General features: G+C 47.6%; 1 protein-coding gene across 1 annotated transcript in view; it reads left to right on the forward strand.

The window, feature by feature from the left end:
• PTPRJ (protein tyrosine phosphatase receptor type J) overlaps positions 1 to 25,686 on the forward strand; it is a 161,263-nt gene that overhangs the window by 1,312 nt on the left and 134,265 nt on the right. The gene's annotated exons all lie outside the window — the stretch shown is intronic.

Raw genomic sequence — 25,686 nt, forward strand, 5'->3', positions numbered from 1 at the left:
GGGAACTTGAGAGGGAGAAGTGAAAGAGCAGAATCACCCAGCCCTGGTCTAGGGAGCTGAGCAAGCGGGTTCGTCCTCCCAGCCTTCTAGGAGCCTGCTAGGGTCCTGCACCCGCGGTCCAATGTGGCCTGGTGATACCCCTGTTGTGCGTTTTGTTAATGAAAATCATGCTTGTTTTATACATACAACAGCTCTAAGGAGCTGATGATGTCGGGAGCCTGAGAAATGACTTATTGGCTGAGGATGGAACCTGGTTTCAGGGAAAACTTTTCAAGCACAGATACAGGATTGTCTGAGAGCAGAAACATCAGCCTTGGGGCCGCCAAGAAGCCTAGCAGTCAGGATAAGGGAGCTGGGACCCATGGTAACTCTCAGCACCCAGAGAGTTGCTCTGGGTGCAGGCGTCCCCTCCCAGGTTTCTTCAGTAGACTTGGGAAGGCAGTGTGACCTTCTCCTGCAGAGAATCCTGGACTAGCTCTAGGGCCAGTCTTCAGGGCTGGACTGCTCTTCAGTTCCCCACACCTTCTTTAACAGCAGTTGTAGGGTGGGCTAACAGTACCTGCCCCCAAGAATTGTTTGAGGACCTTCCACTGGCCAGTGTCTGAAAGAGCTTTGTAAACATTAAAAGATGTCCAGATGGGGTTACATTAAGGCACAGTGTGTATGGACTGCCTTCTGCCTGTCCCTGTAAGGAAACTCGTGGAGAACAGTCTCTGAAATTAAAACTAAAATCGCCTCATAATGGAAGATCTCTTGGACCAAAGTTTATACTAAAATACTTGCTCTTCATTTATTTTTAGTTTAATTTGACACACATATATATTTTTTTATTATATTATGTTTTTACTTTGTCCATGGTGGTTGCTAGCTATGCTTTGAATCAGTGAAAAAATGTCTGGGGTAAATTGATTGCTTGCCCAATCCTTCCTTGTATTTCAGTAGCAAATTGCTGCTCTCTGCTTGTCCCCTATTTAGATATTTCCTTCCTCTCTAATGCGTTCTGTGGAAACTCAAGGGGACTCTTCTTATGTCTCGTTTTGGGATACATTATAAAATAGGAAATCTAAAAGGCTCTCTGAAACAACATTTTCAAAATCCGCAGTTGACAGTTCATTTTGAGAGTGGAAGTTTCAGGGAATTTTCGAGCCAGACCAGAGAGAGCCCAAACCGTTCATTTTTTAGGTGAGAATATTGAGGCCTAGAGAAGATGGTGACCAGGCCGAGGTCACCTGGTAAGACAGTAGAGGAGTTGGGACTGGAACCTGTGTTGCCTGCCTCTGCCTAGTATTTTCATGATGCCCTTCCTTTCTTTCTTTCTTTCTTTCTTTCTTTCTTTCTTTCTTTCTTTCTTTCTTTCTTTCTTTCTGCTATGGTTTCACTTTGCTGTTACTTTTAACTGTAGGCACAGCCCTACCTCACTGTGTCCTCCCAATACTGTGGGTATAAATTGAATTTTTCAAAAGGACACATATTTGAGATTGGAAGTTGTATTTGAGATTTCTGAAGTTTGTGCATTTAGGAAATGTGGGTGAAGGTATCAGGCTACCTCCCTAACATTTGACTGGTTTTCTGAAGCTTGGATAGTGTGTGTGTGTGTGTGTGTGTGTGTGTGTGTGTGTGTGTTTTAAATGGAATCAACTGTAGCAGGTTTAAATAATGGACAAGTCATGGTAAAGACACAGCTCTGCGAGGGAATTAATGAGGATGGGTGTGGAAGCTGAAGAGCGGAGATGGCTGGAAGATTCAGTGCTTAGTAGGGCCGGAAGATCCATTTTTGACCCTGGCATCTCATTCCCCTTCTTCAAGACAGGAAGGACGGTCAGAGATGATTCCAGCATGAGGACTGTGCTAGTTGCAATGTCTGACTCCACCCATTCTCGTAGCATTTTTGTACACTAATTTTGGTTTATGTGTATGTTTAAGGCAATGTGACCAAGCAATCCTGTCCCTCCGCCCCCCTTGCCTCCTTTTCTTGGGAAATATAGTCCTGACAGATTCTTTGAGAAACAGCTTGATAGTGGGCTGCTTTAAAATGGGGGAAAAGAAAAAAAAAAAAAAAAGCTGGTGACTGGTAGCTGTTTTGTTGGTCTTACAGTGTTTTGGATTTGCTTTTTCTCTGCTTTCTTGTTTCCTGGTGAATAATAACTGTTTGCGTCTGTGATCTATAATAGCTAATCCTTAAGCCTGCTTACCTACCTGCTTCATCCGGACTACAAAAAATATTTTGACTCCTCTTTCAGTTGCTTGTTAAAATCTCATATGGGCGACTTTAAATATTTTTGTTTTGCTTCAGAACAACAACGGAAAAACCAAACGATTATGTTTTGTTTGCAGACAGTTTAAGAAAACAGAGCAGACTGGGTTATGGTTAGACGGTGACTTTGAGTTGATTTCAAGTTGAGCCCACGATGAAGACAACCGTGGATCCCCAAGCTTTCCTGAGTGGGGAGAGCCCTGGCTCCTGACTGAGCAATTTCGGTCAGCAAAGAGGTTATTTAGCTCCTAAAAGTAATTTTTACTTGGGGTTGAGGCCGAGGTAGAGTTGCTGAATGACTGCAGGCCTGGGTTTAGCCAGCACATCGTCTGCAATTACTTCTTAGTCCATTCGCTGCTTGGCCAAGGGGATTATTTTGAGTGCGGGCTAAGAGGCAATTTTCTGTGTATTTCCTTTTAACCTAACACTGCTGGTAATATTATAATTAATAGGTAACATAATACATGGCAGGTACTGGGCTCAGGGTTGGAATGCATTATCTCATTTGACCATTCCAGAAATACGAAAAGGTAGGTGCTGTTCATGTTCCCATTTTATCTGAGAGAAAACTGAGGTGCCGAACTCCCCAACGGCTCGTAACTCGGATGTGGTAGAGCCAGGTCTGATGCCTTCACCGCCCCCATTTACTGTCCTGTGCTGTACAAAGTCATATATTTTAGAGAAGGTCTTCAGTGTGCAAGTAAGAGGTGAGGTGACAGACTTGTGGTGAAGAACAGGCTTGTGGGTTCTGAACCCCGATGGGGCAGGGAGTCGTTTTGGCTTCTCTGCATCCTGTCCTCGAAAGGATCTGCTCCATTTGTGACATGGACAACCCAGGTAGCTCTTTCCTGCTCGTGTTGCTTTGGGAGCCTGAGTCTCGGTGGAAACAGGGTCTGGAGTGGAAAGACCTGGGTTCGGGTCCTCGCCCTGCCACTTAGTAGCTGCGTAAACTTGGGCAAGTCCTTTAACCTCTGTGACTCCTCATTTCCTTATCTGGAAAATGGGACTGATGCTTCCTGCTTCCCTGGGTGGTTGAAGAGGATCAAATACGATAGACGAGGAACGGCCATATAAAATCTAAGGCACGATTCTAAGGTTGTGGCCGCGGCTGTTATTTGGGGAGAAGTGGGGCTTCACATCATTAGTTTGTATCGCAAATACTTATCAAGCATTTCTCACTGAGCGACACCTGTGGACGTGCAAGATGAACTTAGCTCCGTCACAAAACATTTTTTTTTAATGTTAAGAATTATTTATTTTTGGGGGTATTAGTAAATAAAAATAGTTGTATATCATGTCCGTGATTTTATAGAGTGACGCTAAATATAGTATCGTGGTATATAAATTTGTTTATGTCTAATAAAAAGCTGATCAAAGAAAAATATTGGGTAAATAGTTATGAAAGGATGATATGGTATGGCAGACCTGTAAAGGTGAAAAATGGCTTCAGTGTGGGAAATACTGGGCACACAGCAGGCAGCCTGCCTTTGTGACTTACAGGCCTTCGGGGTGAGACGTCAGTCTGATCCCCCCCAGCCAACGGGTCACAGTTGTGATCTCGGCTGTGTGTGTGATGTACCTGTTGTCCGCCCCCCCCCCCCCCCCGCACCCCTGACAGGGATGAGCTGGGGGCAGAGGGTCTCTAAGTCGAGATCCCTTGGAAGCGGCAGCTGTCTCAGGCTAGTGAAGTCCCTAGTAGTTTTGTCACCACCTCGTATGGCTTTCCAGTGGCTTTTCTGGTGACCCCTCAGAGGACGGGAGCTGTAGGAAATTTGTTATTACTTCCTTATTAGTGATAGCTGTGGTCATCCCATTGTTTCAGAATTTTCATGGCATGTAAATGCCCGGGTGGAGGGCTGGTGGGACTGGGACGGTGGATTAGGGGGCATTTTGAAAGCAAAGTAGTGTCAGCTCCCACAGAAGTTCTAATTTTAACCATGCAAATAATTTTCAGTTCCACTTTTCCTTCTTCCTGTTAGAGGAAAGCTGTACCCTGTTGCCATTTCTGAGTCTCGAGCAGACAATGTCGTCATTATGCTCCAAACTATCTCCTTCTCCAGGGCAGGAATGGGTGGTGGTTTTCTGGGTGCCTGTGCTGGGCCCCAGCCCAGTGTTATTTCATGGCTTCTGGGTAAATAAGTGAGTGAATATTAAAACTTAGCACCAATGTGGAGTCTATAACACAGTGGTTCGTAATCTTTCTTGGGGGGGGGTATAAGACCCTTACAGAGTATGTAAAAGGGAAGCATCCTCTCCCCAAAAGGAATGCACATATTTACAACTTTGTATCCAATTTCAAGGGTTTCACAGACTTTTTAAAACAGCCTGTGATTCTCAGGTTAAAAACCCTCCAATCTAAAACTGTATAATGTTAGAAAAATATCAGTGTTCTTCAAAGGTAATCACTGTGGGTATCCTTGGTTTCCTTCCAGGAGGAAAAATGTTTCTTTGTAATGCATACAAGTATTTGTATTCATCTTCTAAAAAAAGTTACATTGACGAAAACTTTATACATTATAGTCTACTTAGCCGTTTAATTTACTTTATTATTTTAGACATTATTTAATACCCCTACTTACAGCTTTAATGCATTCTTTTAAATTATGCCTGGGATTCTCATGTGTGAATTTACCATGATTTATTTGACCATGTCCCTATCAGTGGACACTTTAATTGCTTTTAGTGCCCACCCCCCAGCCTTTTACAAATCATGCTTCAGAGAATGTCTTTGGTGCATATTTCTTGTCACTTTCACAAGGATATCCGTAGGATAAATTTCTAATTTTAGGATTGCTGCATTAGAGGGTACATGCATTTAAAATTTGATAGCTATTGTTAAGTTGTCCTCCAGAAACATTGTCCCAGTTTGTGCCTGCACCCACCCATAAGTTTGAGAACTGAGGATTGTTAAATTGTTATTTTAAAAAATTTTTTAAGTTTTTTTTTTTTTAAGTAATCTCTACACCCAATGGGGGGCTCGAACTCACAACCCCGAGATCAAGAGTTGCATGCTCTACTGACTGAGCCAGCCAGGTGCCCCTAGGATTGTTAAATTTTTAAATGTGTACCAGTCTGAGAGGTGAAAAGTTGTATCCTGTTACTTTTATTTATACCTTTGAATTAGTTGAATATTTTTTCCTATGTTTTGGACCATCTGCATTCCTTCCTTTCTTTACTTTTTTGTTAATTCTCTGTTCGTTAAAAAAAAAAAGATTGCCATTATGTTATTGATTTGTACAAGCTCTTTGGAAATTAAAGAAGTTAGTCCTTTGGCTCTCATTTGTGTTGGAAATATGTGTATTTTCCAACTATTTTAGATGTGGCCCTTGTTCTTCAGGGGCTCAGAGATAAATAAGATCCCCGGATGGTGAGGAGAGTATAGAGCTTGGAACCAGACAGCTTGGTTGGAACCCTGGCTCTGCCGTCTAACCAGCTGTGATCTTGGGCAGGTGCCCAAACTTTCTGTTCCTTGGTGTTCACATTTCTAAAATGCTAATAATTATAGTAGTACTAGTCACACAGGGTAGTTGGATAAATTGAGATCGCGTTATGTTAAAGGTCCTTGTAAATGGATACAGAAATACAAGAACAATATTTAACAGAATATTCCATTTACTCAAGAGTTAGATTTTAAAGATAGGGCACAAGGCCATAATCATGACTTGTCAAAATTGTGCTACAGAATCTTTTAAATTGGATTTAAGAGACTCAGTCCACAGTGGAGTGTATACATACACACATATGCATATATTTATGTATTCAAATATATAAGGTAGAGCAGTGTATGCTTCCCTGACAGCATAATTTAAATGACATATCTCGGGGTGCCTGGCTGGCTCAGTTGGTTAGGTGTCTGATTCTTGGTTTCAGCTCAGGTCATGATCTCAGGGTTGTGAGTTCGAGCCCTGCGTCAGGCTCTACAGTCAGCGGGAGTCTGAGATTCTCTCTCCCTTTCCCTCTGCCCCTTCCCTGCTCTTTCTCTCTCAAATAAATAAATAAATGTTAAAAAAAAAACCCCAAATTACATTTCTCGTTTGACAGCGAATTTAATTAAATTAATATAGGTTAAATGACCATGAGCTATGACTGAAGAGTGGCCAGTGTGGTCCTAGCCCCAAAGGAGCACAGGAATATTGACCATGTTCCTTAAAAAAAAAGAGTCCTCTTTGCATCGACTTGAGCACTGCTCTTTCTTTTGTGACCTGGCCGGCTCTGACGGTGGCTGCCTCCTGTCTCGGGTCCGTTTTTTGTAGGGCCAAGAGGAGTTATTTAATGCCACCAACGGAAAGTAAAGACATAATCCTTGGCTCTAATTGCAGGAGATGGGAGACAGGGGAGTCCGTGCTGACTGCACTGCTGGTTTCTATGGCAACAAGGCGATCCTGCAGTTCCTGCTCCTGGCCAAAGGGTCGCCTTCTTTTCACGTCCTTGTGTCATGGGGTTTCTTCCCTCCCCACTGAGAGTGGACCTTGCTGGCGGTCCTGTTGCTGAGGCTGGAGACAGAGAGCTGCAGGGAGCTGCAGGGAGCTGGCTGTGGGTATGGAGGGAGCTTGCTGCCCAGAGCTTAGCGTACTGGCTCGGGAGGCGGACAGACCTGAGACCTCCAGCAGTTCTGAGGCTTGGAGCTGTGCTTGTTCTCATCTGGAAAATGGGGGCAACGAAAATACGGACTAAATGGATCCACGTAACAAGTTCTTAGCATGGAATAAACCTTCAAAAGATTTTGGCTGTTGTTTTATCATCTTATTTTGCTGGGGTACTGGCATAAATTAGTACTTGAAAAGATTTTAAAAATTATGTTTACCTTATAGGTTATAAAGCCCTTTGGGATCTGTGAGCTCACAATATTCCTGTGAGTTTGTCATTGTCATTCCCACGATTGATTGATTGATTGATTGATTTATAAAGATTTTATAGTCTGCCTTTGGCTTGGGTCATGATCCCAAGGTCCTGTAATCAAGTCCCACATCAGGCTCCTTGCTCAGCGGGGAGCCTGCTTCTCCCTCTGCCTGCAGCTCCCCCTGCTTGTACTCTCTCTCTGACAAATAAATAAAATCTTAAAAAAAAGATTTTTTAAATTTATTTATTTGACACAGAGAGCACGAATGGGGTGGGGGCAGAGGGAGAGGGAGAAGCAGGTTCCCTGCTGAGCAGAGAGCCCAATATGGGGCTCGATCCCCATGACCCTGGGATCATGACCTGAGCTGAAGGCAGACGCTTAACTGAGCCACCCACGCGTCCGTGTCATTCCCACTTAAGGTGTGGCTTGGTCTGTCTCTAAGTGACTTGTCCAATTCAGATGTCATCTGTCTTTTACACATAGTGTAGCCTAGTTGTAAAAATTAATCAAATTTCTAATCCGCGTACAAGAGGCACATTGGACAGGTGAGTTCCCTGGTGTGGCTCATACATACTTTTAGGTTGAACCATATGAACTTCGGTTTTTGGTCCTTTGAATATCAGCCCTCGAACATGGTTCCACCTAATATGATCCAGAACGTGTGCGAAGTTTGGAAAACCAAAACCTAGATTGATCTGCTGGAAAGCAGTCTGTTTAAACCCATGGGTCATAAAACCAATTTAGGAAGTTATGAGCAGCATTACAAAATGATGGACTGGAAATTTTCAGGGTTTACTGCATGTAGAAAAAGTAAGTATTGTGTCATGAAATTTGTTTCCGTTACATATACTCTGTGCGTATGTGGCCTGAAGTGCACAGAAAACGAATTTCTCATGGTGGCTTTAGGCATTGTCCAAAAAACTGGAAGCTGCTATTATAGGCAGTTGTGTGGCAGAAGATGTGGGGGAGGGGTAGAGGTGGCTTTTGTGTCCAGAGACAGTGGAAAACCAGTATAAAGTCCCCAGTTATGCATTGCAAATGCCCCCCTATGTAGCTGAACACTGTCTCGCAGTGGCTGGTGCAGGAGGGACCCACCTTCAGGGAGGTCCCTGGGAAGGGAGGGGTCCACTGAGAGCTGAGGAGGCCTACTCTTAAGTAGCTACCCTTCTGGAAACTTGAGAGGGACCTCCTCTGAAGGACGCCTCTGTAGAACGAGCTATTGGCTCTGCTCTGTGTTCTTTGGCTAACGGGTTAGGTAGAGAGCGAACACTTCTGCCTCCCGTGTCGTGTGTTCTGAGAACTTCGGAGCAGGTCTCAGGGGGTCTGAGGTTCTGAGGGATCATCAGCCATCTGGTGAGTAGTGGGGGACTCACACCCGGCCCTGCCTGGCCTCACAGCCCAGAATTTTTACCTCCAGGTTGTGCTGCCTGCGCTCCACTCAAGCTGATCTGCACAGGACTCATGCTGATGCTCTGGGGCCCCTAGGCCCCAGCTGGCTGGGCAGTCCTGATCACAGGTGGTTGATGTAATTCCCATGTGAGTCAGTTCAGGTTGTTGTTGTTGGTTTTTTTTTTAATATTAAAAAATTGGAAATGTAGATAAATAAAAGAAGAAAGCGAAATTACCTGTAATCTCCACTCCCCTAAGCTATTTTGAACAGTGATTTTTGTCTTTATGTTTTTATATTCTTTTTTTTAAGGTTATTTATTTATTTATTTGACAGAGACAGCCAGCAAGAGAGGGAACACAAGCAGGGGGAGTGGGAGAGGAAGAAGCAGGCTCCTAGCAGAGGAGCCTGATGTGGGGCTCGATCCCAGAATGCTGGGATCACGCCCTGAGCCAAAGGCAGACGCTTAACGACTGTGCCACCCAGGCGCCCCTGTCTTTATGTTTTTATATTCTTTTTTTTTAAGGTTATTTATTTATTTATTTGACAGAGACAGCCAGCAAGAGAGGGAACACAAGCAGGGGGAGTGGGAGAGGAAAAGCAGGCTCATAGCGGAGGAGCCTGATGTGGGGCTCGATCCCAGAATGCTGGGATCACGCCCTGAGCCAAAGGCAGACGCTTAACGACTGTGCCACCCAAGCGCCCCTATGTTTTTATATTCTTCCTCCCTCCCTTCCTTCCCATCCATCCATCCATACATCCATCTATCCTAAAATAAGATTATCTGCTACACATGTTTTATAACTTATATTTTTGTGTGTGTATTACAATGGGGGGGGGCAAACGCATCCCTAGGGGTACCCCAGAAAGCTACAGATTAAACGTGAGGCTTTTTCCTGGAGTGTCACTGTTACTTAGTGGCAAGTATTTTGAAATGTTCTTTGGAAACAAACAGACATATTATAGATTAGATACCAAATAGCATCTAGAATGTTTTCAGCAAATACAGGAGACCGTAAAGAAAGAAATCTCCAATTTCTGGGGATGTGAGTGCACTCTCCTGTCTATTCTTGGGGGCAGTTTGTGGCAGTTTGTGAAGCAGTGACAACACGTTGCAAACATTTTCCCTTGCAAGTAGATGTTCTTCTCTTGGGTAACTTTTATTTTATTTTTATTTTTTAAAAATATTTTATTTATTTATTTGACAGAGAGAGAGAGAGAGAGAGACAGCCAGCGAGAGAGGGAACACAAGCAGGGGAAGTGGGAGAGGAAGAAGCAGGCTCCCAGCGGAGCATGGAGCCTGATGGGGGGCTCGATCCCAGAACGCTGGGATCACGCCCTGAGCTGAAGGCAGACTGTTAACAACTAAGCCACTGGCACCCCTCTTGGGTAACTTTTAGCTGTTGCATCCTACTGTGCTATATGGAGGTCCCTTATCTCGTTTCTCCTGTGATTAATCTTCTGGTTTGTTTTTGACATTTTTTTGCCGTGATCAACACTATTCTGATGACTCTGTGATTTAATCTCTGAACACATCTCTGATGATTGTCTTCAGATAAATCAAGATCATAGAAGTAACAAGAGCGCGTACCACAGGTTGAATATTGATTATGAATTATCAGCACTTTTTACGTATTAACTCGTGCAATCCTATGATATAGGTACAGGGATGGAAACTGAGGCCCAGAGTTATGATCAGGTCTGTGGCCACATACCTCAATCATCTGGTTGTGGGCTTCTTTGGGGGCAGAAGAGAGAGCCAGACAGGATTGTGTGCATGGGCCAGGGCATGTCTGAGTCTCCTGAACGACAGCTAGACTTGATGGCAGCTCTCAAACGTAGGAGGGCCGTCTTCTGTGGAATGGGTGTGGCCCAGAGTCATGACGTGGCAGAAGTAAATTACTTCCCAAAGCTACAAACGATAAGAGTATCTGCTATGGACTTTAGATTCTGGAACCCGATGTGATAAAGACTTCCTGAAACTTCGTGGCCTGGACCCAATCAAATGACATAATGGCATCTCGTTGGAGTCTTGGTTTTCCTGTTGTGAATGAATTTGGATGTCATAGAGCTTGAACTTGGGCATAGATGGCATGACTTCAGAGTGTCCTGTAGGAGGAGGAGCATGGGTCCAAATCCACACCCTTCTCCTACACCACGTGACCCTGCCATCTGCCCAGGTGCTTAAGCTTCTTGGAACCTGTTGGTCATCTGGAGAGTGATGATGATTGCTGGGCCATGAGTTGTTAGGGTTAAACGAGGGAAGGTGGATCAGGCACCCAATCCAGTTTGTGGCACTTAGTAACTCCTTAACTTTTCACTCCCAATTCACCCCTCTTTATTAACACAACATCTCCTGACTTTGGGGTGGCAGTTGCCATGTTCCCAAGGTTTGAGGAGACCTTCTCTGAAGGTGTTCAACTTTTGTGAGCCTTGATGCCTGGGACTATTATCTCAAGTGGGCACTAAATCCCACTGCGTGAAGAGAGATTATAGGGGACGTAGGCATGAGAGCTCTTCCTTAAGACATCTTGGCCCCTCTGAAGATGCTGTCCTATACTCTGATCGTAACTATCTCTAGAAGAGAATAATGTTATTTAAGCTAGAGCAGGAGATCATGAGAGAGAGAGAAGGAGACAGATCCATATACAACCAACCAAGGCCAGCCTTTCCTGGAGGAGAATAATGGTCCTGCTGGCCATTTCTCCCTGCTGGTGAGGCCATCCCAGCTCATTAAATTCTTCCTCCAGGAATCATTTACCGAGCACTAACCACATCTTTCAGCTCTAGCACTCGCCAGCCTAGCTCATGTCTCTTCCATTGCTGGACACCTGCTACATATAGCTTGGCCTCATTATCAGATGCTCATCGTTCGACTTCATGCCTCAGCCTATTTCTCAAGCTCATCTCATCCTGCAAACCACTCTCCCCAAAACTGCCTCTTTCCTTGTTCTCTGATCCTGCATTTTCATTAGAGTTTTGACTTGGTACTGAAATTGTTTTCATAGCTCAGACCTGAGCTTCTCTACAATCAATGATAGCCTCCAATTTGGCTTCCTGGTATCTGGCTACTGGGAGTTTCCGCAGGCAGCATGAGGTCCCCTTTGCTGATAGCCTCACTCTGGGCTTGTTCCGGGGACTGAGAGACGGTATAACGTGGTGGTTAACAACTCAGGCTTTAGAGCCAGATGCCTGGGTGGGAATTCCTTGTTTCACTCTGACCATGTTAGGACCCCTCTGTGCCTCAGTTTTCTCGGCTGTAAAATAGTGGTGATAACAGGGCTCAGCTCTCGGGTTGTTATAAGAAGTACATAAAGTATGTATCCCAAAGAATTAATTATTATTAAACAAACAAAAAAGAGGATAGATGTACTGGGGCAGGGGGTAAGACTCAGACCCTCAGCCTCTTTCTGACCACTGAGTTTGCCACCCGTCTTTTGATTTGTTTTGGAAGACGTGTGTGTAGCCTTTGCTCTCCCCTGGAACCTGGCATTTCAGCTTTGCAACTGTCTAACTGGGGTTGGGGTGAGTGGGGCCTTCTTTTCCTTTAGCCCAGGGTTTTCAACCTCAGCACTATTGATGCTTGGGCCCCATTAATTCATTGTTTTGGGGACCGTCCTGTGCACTGTAGGATGGTTAATGGCATCCCTGCCTCTGCTAGATGCCAGAAGCCCCCCCCCCCCAACATACACACGCTTGTAATGATAGTGCCAAATGTCCCGTGAGGGGAACATGCCCTGGTTGAGAACCACTGCTTTGGGCAATGCCTGTGTTGAAGTAAGGGGTTAGGTTGCCTGTACCTAGCAGTCTCAGCAGCAGGGACTGGCTGTCCTTCCATTTCCATGTGATCCTGTTGGTAACTGACTTTCTCTTCCCAGTGAGACAGTAGGTCTGAACTAACCAGAGCTTTTACAGATGTGACAAATGGCCAGGTTGCTAGGTCTCAAAAGAGGACTCACATCTGACTCCCTGCTTGTTCAGGGAGTATTTTTAGGGATACTGTGCGAGGAGTCTTGGCACTTGGGTGTTGATTCCTATGCACCATTTCTTCCTGTGTTCTCGGCCTCAGTTTCCTCCTCCTGCTCCAGGGAACACATTAGAGCCTTTCCCTCAACTTCACATCCCCAGCAGCACACATACCACATTAACACTGGCTTCCTTTCCCACTGTGGAGAGGATGGGAATAATGTCAGTGATCACTGAAGTTGAGGGAAAGGCTCTAATGTGCCAAGTTCCACACAAGACACAGACCCAGTCAAAGGGAGATCCCATTACGAAGAGATTCACTGCCAAGTTCCCCCTCCCAGCAGCTCCCTGGAGCAGTTTTCAGCTTTTAGAGTGTTTAGAGGCCCCAGGGCATAAACCTAGAGATAGTGCTGTCAGAGCCGGAGACCAAGAGACCAGCAGGAATGAGGCAGGAGGAGAAACCCCGGAAACCCACTTAAACTCCGCAGTGATGCCGGCCGGTGGTGAGGATGTTTGGCTTTCTGAAAACTCGATGTGCATACAGCTTTTCAGGAAAACAGCACTCTGTGAAACCACACAAGCGCTCCCAGCTCCGCGTGGGTCAGACCTGGTCCGGACATACTGTTGTCTGGGGCTCCATTTTCTTTTACCCGGATTCCAGCCAGTTGTTCCGTGATGTCCACTGTACCATCTACACTGTGTGTGGGGCCCTCATTTCACCGTTATGGTGATCAGTGATTGTGTCCATTGTAGAGAGGAGGCACAGAGAGGTGGGGGCACTTGCCCAGAGCCAGGGATGTGGCTGTTCCAGGATCTTCTCCTGCTTTGTGGTCAACAGCAGCACGATGCTTGCAAAGGCCTGGATTTTCTCATGTGCCAAATGGGGATGATAAATGCCTCAGGGGCTTGTGATTGAGATTCCACGAGGAAATGTATGGGGAGGCCCCCAGCACGGCGCACAGAGAGTGTCCCATTTGGGGCAGCGCTCAGGGATAGCCCAGGACACCTGCTTGGATGAGTTTTTCTAGGAATAGCACTGGCTTGCCCTGATCTCATTGTACGGTCTGTCTTAGGCCCCGTCCGGTAAATGTTTGGGGGTGCAGCTGCTTGGCGCAGGACGTCACCTGGGGAGGACAGAGAGTCTGAGAGTCAGGAAACAAAGCAAAACCTGCCCTCAGGGATGGAACGTGTGATCTCACAGTCTGGCCTCAAACCAGCGAAGCTCATTGCCGTGCAACTTGGTGGTTAATCATTCCTGGTAAGAAGATAAAAAGGATCGTTGCCTCAAAGAAACGCCAGAGTGAGAAAGGACTCTGGGACATCAGGCCAGGGAAGGCAAGTGGGTTCCAGAAGATCACCATCTTCAAGCGATTGATGGTGGCTGCTTGGGGTCCTGCATAGAAGGGAGTGTCCCACCACTGGGGAATGGCCTCGCTCAGCAGGAGAGGGTGCTGGGATCAATTGGCGATGTCTGCTGTGGCCACAAGAAAGGGAAGGGGTGGTGTACTTGCTGTTTATTTGCTCTCTCAGGCTTCAGACTCATCACTGGAGGGTCACCTAGCAAGTCATAAAACCACAAAAATCTCTTTTGGAAAACATCTTTTTTTTTTTTTTTTTAAAGATTTTATTTATGTATTTGAGAGAGAGAGAGAGCACATGCACAAGGAAGGGGGGGAGGGCCAGAGGAGAAGCAGGCTCCCCACTGAGCACGGAGCGCGATGTGGGACTCAATCCCAGGACCCTGGGATCATGACCTGAGTGGAAGGCAGGGGCTTTACTGACTGAGCCACCCAGGCGCCCCTTGGAAAAGATCCTTGACGGGTGTCTGATTCTTGAGTTTCATCTCCGAGGAAGTTCCTCAGTGAGGAGGAGCTTGCTATCCCAAAGGCAGCCCGTTGTGTCTTTGGGCACTTTTCCCAGGTGTGCTTACACCGCTGAGGGGCAAGAAGGCCTTAGAAGCCCCTGTAAGGGGGCCCTTCTCCACCGTGGCCCCACCTGGGGAGCTCTTAGGAAATACTGCTTGGAGGCCTGCACTGCCGAGCCGTGGGATCTGAGCCTCTGGGTGGGTGGGTACAGCACCCCCAGCATTGTTCATTGGTGTTTTCTTCAGACTCCTCACATGATGTTAACGTGCACCTGGGCTGAGAACTACTGACACTTTTTCTTTTCTTTTCTTTTTTTGGAAACAGGCCCAGGAGGGCTCGGCTGTCCAGGGTTACAGAGGGTTAGTGGCACAAGGACAGGGAAACCCAGGGAGAACGACCCTTTATGAAGTGCCAGCCCTACTCGAGGCTCTTTTTACTTTCACGTCGAGATGCTTCCTGTGCCACAAAGTCCCGTCACTCCACTGCTTGAGACCCTCTGTGGCTTTGTGTGGCACTTAGCGTCAGCCCAGGCGGTGGCCTGTAACACCCTGACCCTCAGATCTGGATGCGAGCAGACCCCTCCCTCCCCTCCGACCTCGTCTCATCCACCCACCCCATTTTAGCCCACGTCCTCCTGGCTGCTCCTCAGGCCCTTGCCCAGACCCCTCTGTCCCGTTATCCTGCCTCATGTCCTCTTATTAGTTCCCGGTTCTGTTGGCCCACCCCCTGGCATCTGAGCTTTAGGACGTAAGGTCCCCGTCTGTGTGGCGCTCGGCTCCGTCCCTCACGCCTGGAGCAGAGCCTGTTGCAAAAGGATGTTTGTTGAAGGGATGAATTGGAAGAACAACCCTGATACAAAGCTAGTATTTTCCCCAAGTTACAATTGACCACGAATCCAGGTTTACTGCCTTCTAGTGCTGGATTAGTTCCAGTTATAATCTTTTCATCTTTTGCCATGACAGCCCTAGATGTTTGTGTGTGTGTTTGAGGAAATCGTAGTAATCCTCAGGTATGGGGTTTAGCTTACTCTACGGAGAAGAGTACATATGTACAGATTTTTTAAAAAAGTAATCTCTATGCCCAATGTGGGGCTTGAACTTAGGACCCCAAGGGCAACAGGTATATGCTCTACCGGCTGAGCCAGCCAGGTGCCTCCCAAAAGAGTACAGGTTTTGAAGTCCCTTGGGCTTGGGTTTGAATCCCAGCACTGCCTCTTAAGAGCTGTGTGATCTTGGAAAGTTACTGAACCTCTCTGAGGCCCAGGTCTTCTGGTCTGGAAAAGGGAATCACAGTACTAACGATTGGCTGACACTGAATGCTTTCTATGGGCCAGGCATTGTGCTAAGTGCTTTCTGTGTTTCCACCGAGTGAATCCTCACACCCGATGAGGCAGTTCCTTTCTTGCCTTCATTTTACAGGAGAGAAAGATGAGGTACAGAGAGGTTAAGCACCCAGCCTGAGGTCACACAGCCAATCAATGAAGGAGCCAGGTTCAAGCTTTGGCAAGTTGGTTCTAGAACCAGGGTGTTTGGAATTTATGAAATCGTGCTCAGATGGCCCCAGGACAGGTGCTGGTGCCGAGATACCCTGTAAACAGTGGCTCCCCCTCCCCCTTCGGCCTTTACTCCCACAGTGACATTTAACTTTTCTTATCATTTTGTTCTCAAGTTGATGACAAAAGTACCCATTTCCTGTGTGCTGGAGGTGCTCACTTCCAGACACAGTTTCTGTGGACAGGACCTCAGGGTGCACCGTTTGCAGGCCCCGAGGGGTGTACACGGAGCGTTGGGCCCGGGGTGCTCACAGAGTGCGGGTGGGCAAGTACATTTCCCACGTGAAACGTTTCTGCCTCAAATCCCTATTGGGTGCCTCTTTTGTGTCAAGGATCGCGACCGTGATCAGTGAAACAATTAAAACAGTAATTCTCGGTCCTTTTGCCTCAACTCATCAACCCTTCATTTTCTGTGCCTGGTTCCCGGGGCCCTTTGCTTGGCTGTGATCCTTTTAATTGGAGAGGCAGATCTGTGACCGGGACAGGCCTGTGTTGGGTGTCACCTTGCTGAGGCATCTTTCTGGCAGGATTTGCCCTGTTTGGGTAAACAGAAGAGTGAATGGCCAACACTGCATTCCCAGTGGCTGCTTTATTTGGGGACAGGCAGGTCTCAGTAGTGATGTGAGATCAAGCAGTTTCAAAATGCGTTTGTTTTTATTTTTCCTTAATTATGTAAGAGTGGCATAACAGGGTTAAAAGCACTTTAGGAGCTAGAGAAAGGGAGGAAAAAGCCATATATTTCCCCCTCATCACAGAAGTGTAATTTTAAAGTAGTTACAGCTATGATTTATGCCAGGTGACTTGTTATCTAAATTAATTGTGATCACAGAGCAGGGACAGTTTCAGATCCTTTAATGCCAAACAGTTAAACGAAGAAAACATTTTTTTCCATGGTGATACATGGGTGATATGAACATAATTTTGAGTAGCCGCCGGATGCTGCTTGGAGTGGATGTGCCGTAATCCCCTTACCCTTTTTCCTATTTAGATATTCAAGCAGAAACCAATTTTTCACTATTACAAATCATGCAGGGATGAATACTTTCACGCATAGAGCTTTTTCGGTGGAACGGAAATTATTTCTCTAGATTTCCAGGCATCTTTATAATCTTTGACACCCCTTGCCAAATGGCTTTCCAAAAGGAGTGCGTTGCTTACATCGCCAGTAGAATGTCTGAGCCTGCCTGTTTCATTATGCCCACACTGGCACTGGGTGTTATCAGTTTTTAAAAAACAGATTTTAAATTTAATATTTGCATTTGCAGACATGCCAGCCGGGCTGTGTGGTGGCTGCCTCACACTGCTTTTTGACTGTGTGTGACTCACGTAGAGCCTGTTTTGTGTGATCTTTAAAAAAAGAAAATTCATTAATTTTTTTTTTTTTTTTTTAATGCAGAGGGAAAATGTCAAGTCACTGTGCTTTGTACTGCAGTCTGCACTTGTCTGTTGGTACCTAGAAAAATTCTAAGTGCAGCCAGCCACCAGCTGGGCTGAATTGTGTACTCTTACTTACTTTACTGCAAAAGCCATCGGGTGTATTTATTTCATTTTTTTTTTTTTTTAAGTGGGCTCTCTGCCCAGAGTGGGTCCCCATGTGTGGCTTGAACTCAAACCCCTGAGATCAAGACCTGGGCTGGGGTCAAGAGTCAGAGGCTGAACCGACTGAGCCACCCAGGAATCCCTATTTATTTCATTTTTAGAGCTAGTTTTAGGGGTGCCTGCTCTCCAGTCTGTAGCTTTAAATGGGTTGACATTTGCAGAATGAAACATTACGGGAACACCTACTAGGTATCTAGCTGCCCAATTACATCTCAAATGTGTGGGAAGACTTAACTTCCAATCCCAGCTTTGCCCCTTGACCATGACCTTGATCAGCTCTCCCCTCTACCTGCTGCCCATTTCCCCACCTGTAAATCAGTGCGAGAGGGCCTATCAGGAGAGCTGAGGTCAGGATTAGATCATCGTGTTATCAAGGATTTCACACACAGGCAGTCATGAGGATGTTGCAGTTGGTATTGACACAACAGAGGCCCGGGAGGTGGGGCTGGGGACTAGAGGAGGAGGGAAACAGGCGGTCCAGAGCCTCGCCTTCAGGAGGTTCTGGCTTTGTGGGAGAGAGAAGGTGGGCTGGCTGGAGACTGTTGCAAGTCGCACACATTGCCCACCTCAGCGTCACCGCCAGGAGTTGAGACGGGAGCAAGGCCCCGCGAGTGCCCTCAGTGGCCGTGTGGGGTGAACGTTGGGAGCTCAGGCCTGCAGTGTCAGCCTGGGTGCCATGAGGGGGTGTGCGTCTTGAGTGACAGATTCAGGTTTGTGCCAAGTTGGGCACAGAGTTGGGGCTGGACCTGGAGGTCTCGGATGACTGCGTGAGTTAGACTCTGTCTTGTAGAGAATGAGACACCGGGGCAGGGTTTTCTTTTCAGATTTTAAATATTCGTCATTGGGGCGCCTGGGTGGCACAGCGGTTAAGCGTCTGCCTTCGGCTCAGGGCGTGATCCCTGCGTTCTGGGATCGAGCCCCACATCAGGCTCCTCCGCTATGAGCCTGCTTCTTCCTCTCCCACTCCCCCTGCTTGTGTTCCCTCTCTCGCAGGCTGTCTCTATCTCTGTCGAATAAATAAATAAAATCTTTAAAAAAAAATAAATACTCGTCATTGTATCATTGTTATTTTTGTTAAATGGCAATTTAAAAAATAACAGTTTTATTGAGATATAACTCACGTACCATAAAATTCACTCTCTTAAAATGGACAGTTCAGTTTTTCATATATTCAGAGGCATGTAACCATCACCACTGTCTAGTTCCAGAAGATTTTCATCATCCCAAAAAGAAACCCCACACCCATTAGCAGTCACTCTGGGCTCCCCCCCATCACCACTCCTGGCAACCACCAATTTGCTTCTCTAGGAATTTGCCTCTTCTACATTTTTCATGTAAGTGGAATCATACAATATTTGTCCTCCTCTCTCTGGCTTATTTCACGCAGCATAATGTTTTCAAGGTCCATCCTTATTAGAACGTATATCAACACTTTATTCCTTTTTATGGCCAAATAATATTCCATCAGAGGGATGGGTCATGTTTTACTTCTCCTTTCATGAGTGGACGGACATTTGCATTAACTCCACTTTTTGGCTCTTATAAATACTGCTTCTGTGAACATCGGTGAACAGCTTTTGTGTGGACATATGTTTTCAAACCTGGGAGGATTTTGAGGGGGGGAGCGGTCTTTGGAGCCTGTGAGCAGAGTGGGCTGTGGGGAGGCATTTGCTCTTTCTAGGCCAGTCCAGGGCAAGCCTTCCGTGCTTCATTTCTTTCAAATAACCCGATGAGGCAGGGTCTGTTATTATCCCCTGTTTTTTTTTTTTTTTTTTTTTTTTACAGACGAGGATACTCAGGTTCAATGAAATTAAGTAAGCTGCACAACCAGGAAATGGGAGGTCCTAGCTCTGTCCAGGTCTCAGCAGGCCAGCTTGCCACATGCTCCCGGGAGACCAGGTGACTGCAGTGGCCTCACCGGGAGGGGTGGCTGGCAGGTGCCATGGAACTGGCCGTAAGCTGGACAGCAGTGTGTGTGTGTGTGTGTGTGTGCACACCAGTGTGAGTGCGGTGTGGGGTGAGGGGAGATGTTTCAGAGGTAGCATTGGTGGGCCCTGGTATGTAGATATGGCAGTAGAAAGAACACCAGCTTGGAGTTATCAGAGTGGGTTGGATTCTTGGCACAGTCTTTGTGACCTTGGGCTGGTCTTGTCTCTTTTGAGCATCACCTGGGACCTTGGGCTCGTTTCCCAGCACCCTGCCTCCCTCAAGGCTGATATAAATTGGGAGGAGGAGAGGGAGGAGGAGAGAGAGGAAGTGGAGGACCAGAACCTGCTAGAAACGCAGAGCTGATGATCTGGGAGGCAGGAAGGGGCGTGTAGCAGGTGCAGGCAGGATCAGGAGGAGGTAGCCAGCCGGTCTGGGAGGATATCCGTGTCTGTTTGGGGATTCGGAACCCTGTGAAAGCACCTACCCAGAGGCTAATGAGCTGAGGCTAATAATCCAGAGACCATTGATTTTTCCTAGTATTTGAATTTGAGCCTTTGTTGCCAGGAAGAGTCTGGTGTCAGCCCACCCACAGCGGCAGCAGCCTCCCCCAGCACATCCCTCCCTCCCTCTGGCTGGGCATCACCTTAACACCAGGGAGGCTTTCCTGGGTCCTAGAGGTCACTCGGGTGGCCTCTCCTATCTGGGCCTGTCTCTGCTCAAGTGGCTGTCCCCTTTATCAGTGACTTGCAGCTTGCCTGAGTTTTGTGAAAAGCTTGTCATTGTCAGTTAGAAAATAAAGACAGAAACCTCCCCTCTGGATTTGCGTTGCAATGACTTGCTCTTGTTCTGACTTCGGTATTTTGCTGGGTTGTTATGAATCAGTCATTTAAGGGTTTTTTTTTTTTTTTAAGTGTGACAAGCACGTTAGTCTAACTATGAGAAGCTAGGCTTATGGGATGCAAGTCAGGTGATTTTTTTTTTCCCTTTGGCTAAGTCAGAATCCTGCCCCTTCCCCCACCAGAGAGCAATCTGTTGTGTTTTTCTTTATCCTGACTGATAGGACATGAGGGGACGTAGTTGTGAGATCCTTCCTCTGTGTGTGGCTGCTGTCTTGTCTCCAGCTAGCAGCCATTGCTTGGGGGTTAGACGTAGCAGTTGGCATCGTGAAGTCCAGTCACTGTTCATTTCTAAAATTGGGCAGGTCCTAGGGCCTCATTCAGAGCAGAAGGGACCTTAAAGATCATTTAATCTAAGGCTTTCACTTTGCAGATGTTGAACTGGAGGCCCAGAGAAGGGAAGACACTTGCCCAAGACCACACAGCTAGTCACAGAGCGAGTCCAGCTTCCTGGCTCCCCCCACCCCCAATCTTCTGGACCTTAAAGTTTCAATAGTGAGCACACAGGGGATTCGGGGGAATCTATCTATCTTTGACCATTTGGGTCTTTTTTTCCACTGATTATAAATTTTTTTTCACTTTTTTAAATTTAAATTCAATCAGCCATCATATAGTACGTTATTAGTATCACGTGTAGTGTTCAGTTAATTCATCAGTTGCATGTAACACCCGGTGCTCATCACATCACGTGTCCTCCTTGATGCCCATCACCCACTTACCCCATCCCCCCACCCACTTCCCCTCCAGCAACCCTCAGTTTGTTTCTTATAATTACGAGTCGCTCATGGTTTGTCTCCCTCTCTGATGACTTCCCATTCAGTTTTCCCTCCCTTCCCCTATGATCCTCTGCACTTATATTCCACGTATGAGTGAAACCATATGATAATTGTCTTTTCTGATTGACTTATATTGCTCAGCATAATCCCCTCCAATTCATCCATGTCGATGTAAATGGTAGATGTTCATCCTTTCTGATGGCTGAGTCATATTCCATTGTCTATATGAACCACATCTTTATCCATTCATCTTTGACCTGTTTTAATGGAGGTGGCATTGGTTTTCTGGGGTTGAATCCTGATGTGTGTCTGCTGGATGCTGGCATCTCTACTGGTTTTGGCCATCTGAGGGGAGGGTGAGCATGCTAGGCTCACCCAGAGCTGTTGGCTGCAGATGGTCCCCGCCTGCCCCTCCCAGTTATTGTGTTTACATCAAATAGAGAAACCAACCCAGTAACCAGATGAACTTACGGTTGGCAACACTGGGAGGCCGAGTTTGGGAGGTGGGTTGGAGAAGAACAAGTGTGGGGTTCCTTCTAAAATAAAACGTGCTGATACAACATTGAGAGTCACTGTCTTACTCATCCTTGTCCAAGATAAGTCACACGACGGGTGGTATCTGGGGTGCAGTTTCCCCCCTTGAGAACGCAGAGAGACGAACCTGGTGTGGGCTGGTCGTTATGAGAAAAACAAGAAGCCATTGGTTGGAAACACCCTAACTGTGAAGCCATGGGAGATTGCTGAAACCGTGGACTACCATACCGCCATTGAGCCTTGACCATGCTTAGTGATAGGAGAAAGTCTTAATCATGTAAGACATGGGAAGACGTGGGCCACGCAATAACAGAAAATATAAACCGGATTGAGTAAAACTATGAACCAGACTTCAGACTCAAAAATGGGTTTTGTATGGATATGTAAGTCTACTCTCACAGTGTGGTGTTTAAAAAGCAAAGTAGGCAGCCTTGGGCCAAGGTTGGGCTCTGCTGCGTCATTGCTGTGTGCTCTTGGCCAAGTCACTGGGCTTCGCCAAGTCAGCCTTCCCATCTGTGAAATAGCACCTTCCCCTGTCGTCGTGAGAGTTAGAAGAGATACCAAGGGGATGCCTGGGTGGCTCAGTCGGTTGAGCGTCTGTCTTCATCTCAGGTCATGATCCCAGGGTCCCAGGATCGAGCCCCACGTCGTGCTCCCTGCTGAGCGGGGAGCCTGCTTCTCTCTCTCCCTCTGCCCCTGCTGTGTGCGCTCTCTGTCTGTCAAATAAATACATAAAATCTTTAAAAAAAAAAAATAAAAGGGATACCAAGGACAGGGCTTTGTGCCTCCCGTCTTGGTCCTCCCCAGTGGACTCATTGCATAGTGGCCGAGCGAACACACCAGACCATGTTATCTGATGCTTCAAGCACAGCGAAGCTCCTTGTGCCTCTGGATTCTGGACGCACACCCCGTATGGTCTCGCCACACCACACTTGCGATTCCTCCAGTGCGCCATGCCCTTTCTTGCCAGCAGGCCCCTTACTCAGGATGAATTAACTGTTGTGGTTTTTTTCCCCCCTAAATAGACGAGGTTCCCCCAGGGCACCACGTCCCAGGGCCCGGTACCCAGTGGGTGCTCAGTAATTATTTGTTGAATGAATCAAAGAGATGGGCCTTGACTTGGGCCTTTCAGTACAGTGTGGGGCTTGGCGAGCAGGGTGGGAGCCTTGTTCCAGGATGTGGGGTGGGGGGGGCAGAGGGTGCTGGTGGTCACTACTGCCGGTTCAGGGGCCAGACCCGCTGGGAACAGCGGAGACCCTCATAGAGCCACCTGACTTTCAGCATTCATTGTCACATGGGCGTCACCACAGTATAAGACATCGAATCTGTGAGGCTGGGCCAGTGCTGCTCTTTTGTAGTTTGGGGCTGCGGGGGCCTCTGTCTAAGAGAGACCCCTCAAGACCAAGTCTGTGCAGTGATCACATAGGTACATAAGGCTGCCGGCACGCTGTTGACGTGAAACAAGAGCTGGAGTTGGAGGCGGAAGGCAGGCTGGGTTGTTGGTGGCTTTACCACTTTCTAGACTGGCGGTCTTAAGCGACGTGACTTGAGGAAGAAAAGTGGTGCTCACCAGAGTGGTCCAAGTGTTTTCACACGCAGGGTTCTCGCTTAGTTCTTAGAGCAGGGGCGCGGCGCGAACGTGACGGGCCACACTTGTGGGACTGGCGTCACCGAGGCAGGAGGGAGTGGTGGGGACCCTGGCGGACCAAGGGAACATGTCCTGTTTGAAGGGGGTGCCTCCTCCCCTTGCCATTTTGAATTCGCACGTTCATTTTAAGTGCGTTAGGCACTGTGTTTGTTTTTTGTTCAGTTGTAGTAATACACGCAAACACGAGATTTAGCATTTTAACCGTCTCTGAGCGTGGAGTTCAGCGTGCACATGCTCCCTGCCGTGCACCGCTGTCCGTTTAGGCCCCTTTTCTGTGCTTTGCAGATACCACCGCACTTCGTCCTCACTACAGCCTGCTGAGCTATCGCCAGTGTTTTTAAACCTCATTTAAGAGTTGAGGTATGTGGGGGCACCCGGCTGGCTCAGTCGGTAGAGACAAGACTCCTGATCTCCGGGTTGTGAGTTCGAGGCCCACGCTGGGTGTAGAGACTACTTAAAAATAAAATCTTTTTTTTTTTTTTTTTTTTTTTTAAAGGAGTTGAGGTATCTGACATGCAGACGGGTTAGGGAACTTGCCCCAAGGCCATACAGCTAGTGTTAGACCCAAGCTCTCACCCTCGGGAACCCAGAGTTGTTGGTTATTCTGATTCTTTTTTTTAAGAAAAGCTGGAAACAGTTTTTAATGTTAAATTTCCTGCTTTAAAAAAATATTGACTCAAATTAACCAAACAAAACACTGTTGGGGCCAGATAACACCCATCTCTATTGTTGGCTGGGTGTAGTTCTCCCAGCGCTCACCACGGACACCCACCCCGCCTGTCTCCAGGAGGGGGTGGGAGGGTCCAGGGAGATAACGCACGGAAAGTCTTTCGTAACCGTGAAGAACAGTATAACTGTCAGACACGGGGTTAGCTCCAGCCGCTGGCCTGGGTGTTGGGTGCTTCCCATGCGCCAGGCCCCGTTCTGAGCACTTGAGAGCCCTCTCAGGTGGGGGTACTGCTCCTTCCTTTTGAAGATGAGGAAACTGAAGATGAGGAAACTGAGGCGCAGAGGTTAGACACCTTGTCTGAGGCCACGCAGCTGGAAGTGGTGGAGTCAGGATTAGAACCCGGGCAGTCGGGCTCCAGAGTGGGGCTCTGCCCACCGTGCTTGTGCTTCTTTGGCCCCAGCTCTGAAGAACCACGAGCCAGGGGGAGGGGGTTGAGCTCCGACTGGTGCCAGACCCCGTGTGGGGCTCTGGCTCACTTTCTTTCACGCGGCCTCGCGACTGTCTGGAGGCGAGGCCGGGACGCGGTTTCTCACGTTACAGATGTGGAAACTGAGACAGAGGTCTGGTGACTTGCCAAGATCACACCGGGAGGGAGCGGCAAAGCCCCGATTTGAACTTGGACCGGAGAGGCTGTAAAGCCCACAGTATTCGTTCGTCCACATGGAAAAGTAGTAATGAACTGATTTCCAGTTTTGTTTTGTTTTTGAATTACCTGTGGAAGGGGGAGCGCTGAAAAGTGCAGTAGGGAAGACAGGTCAGCTCTGTTGAAGGGATGGAGAGCCGTAGCAGGTTCCCGTCCTGTGCATTTAGGTGGCTCCTTGGGGGTCCCAGGAGTCTAGGTCTAAAGCAGGTTGGGGGCACGGAGTGGGTATTCCGGGGGTGAGTGCCCCAGTCTTCTCCTTTCTTCTTTTGGGGACGCTTGGCTAGTAACCACCTTGCGGTTCTGCGTGTTTTGATCCGCACCCTGTCTCTAAGTGGTGCTAATTGAATTAAACCACAGCCCCAACCCAGTTTTCAAGGCTGGCATCTAGGAGGTGTTGTCAGGAGGCCTAGCCAACCAAGGTGTCAACTGCCGCCCCTGTTCAGTCACCAGGTTCCTCCTACCGACTGCTCTGTGCCGAGTCCTGTGCTGAGTGCCGGGGGAGTAGGAATGGAGGGTCATGTCCCTGCAGACAAGACCTCCGGGCCATCTGGTGGGGGAAGGGAGGGGCAACTGCTCTGCCCGTTGTAACAGCACATCCAGCCCCTGGGGAGGGTTTTCCTGCAGCAGGAGCAACAGGGGCAGACAGGGTGAGGCAGCGGGGAAGGCAGAGACACGTCCAGAGGGGGCCTCAGGAGGACAGGGCTCTCGGGTCTCGTCCGTCTTCCTACCCCCCCGGCACCTAACTCGGGGCCTGCAGACAGCGGCTGCTGAGAATGCATTTTAGGGTGGCATTCAAGATGTCAGGCGCCGTGGGGCAGAAGGTGAATGACAGGTGATTTTTTAACTCTATTTGGGCTTGTGTTCATTTCCAGGCCACTTTCATTTCTTTCAGACGCATGGAACAGGCACCTCAAACTAGGAGGACCAAGAATCTGGTGCTCTGGGGCCCCACATTAGGTGTGCACAGCAGGCCCAGAGTCCCTAGCATGCAGGGGTCTGAGGTCAAGGCCAGGGTTCTCCTTAGAGGCCTGAGCCGGTACTTGGCACTTGTCGGCTTGACAGCTGCT

This window comes from Ursus americanus, chromosome 24 (genome assembly GCF_024610735.1).
Source record: "Ursus americanus isolate L20-20 chromosome 24, mUrsAme1.1.p, whole genome shotgun sequence".
NCBI classification, from domain to species: Eukaryota; Metazoa; Chordata; class Mammalia; order Carnivora; family Ursidae; genus Ursus; species Ursus americanus.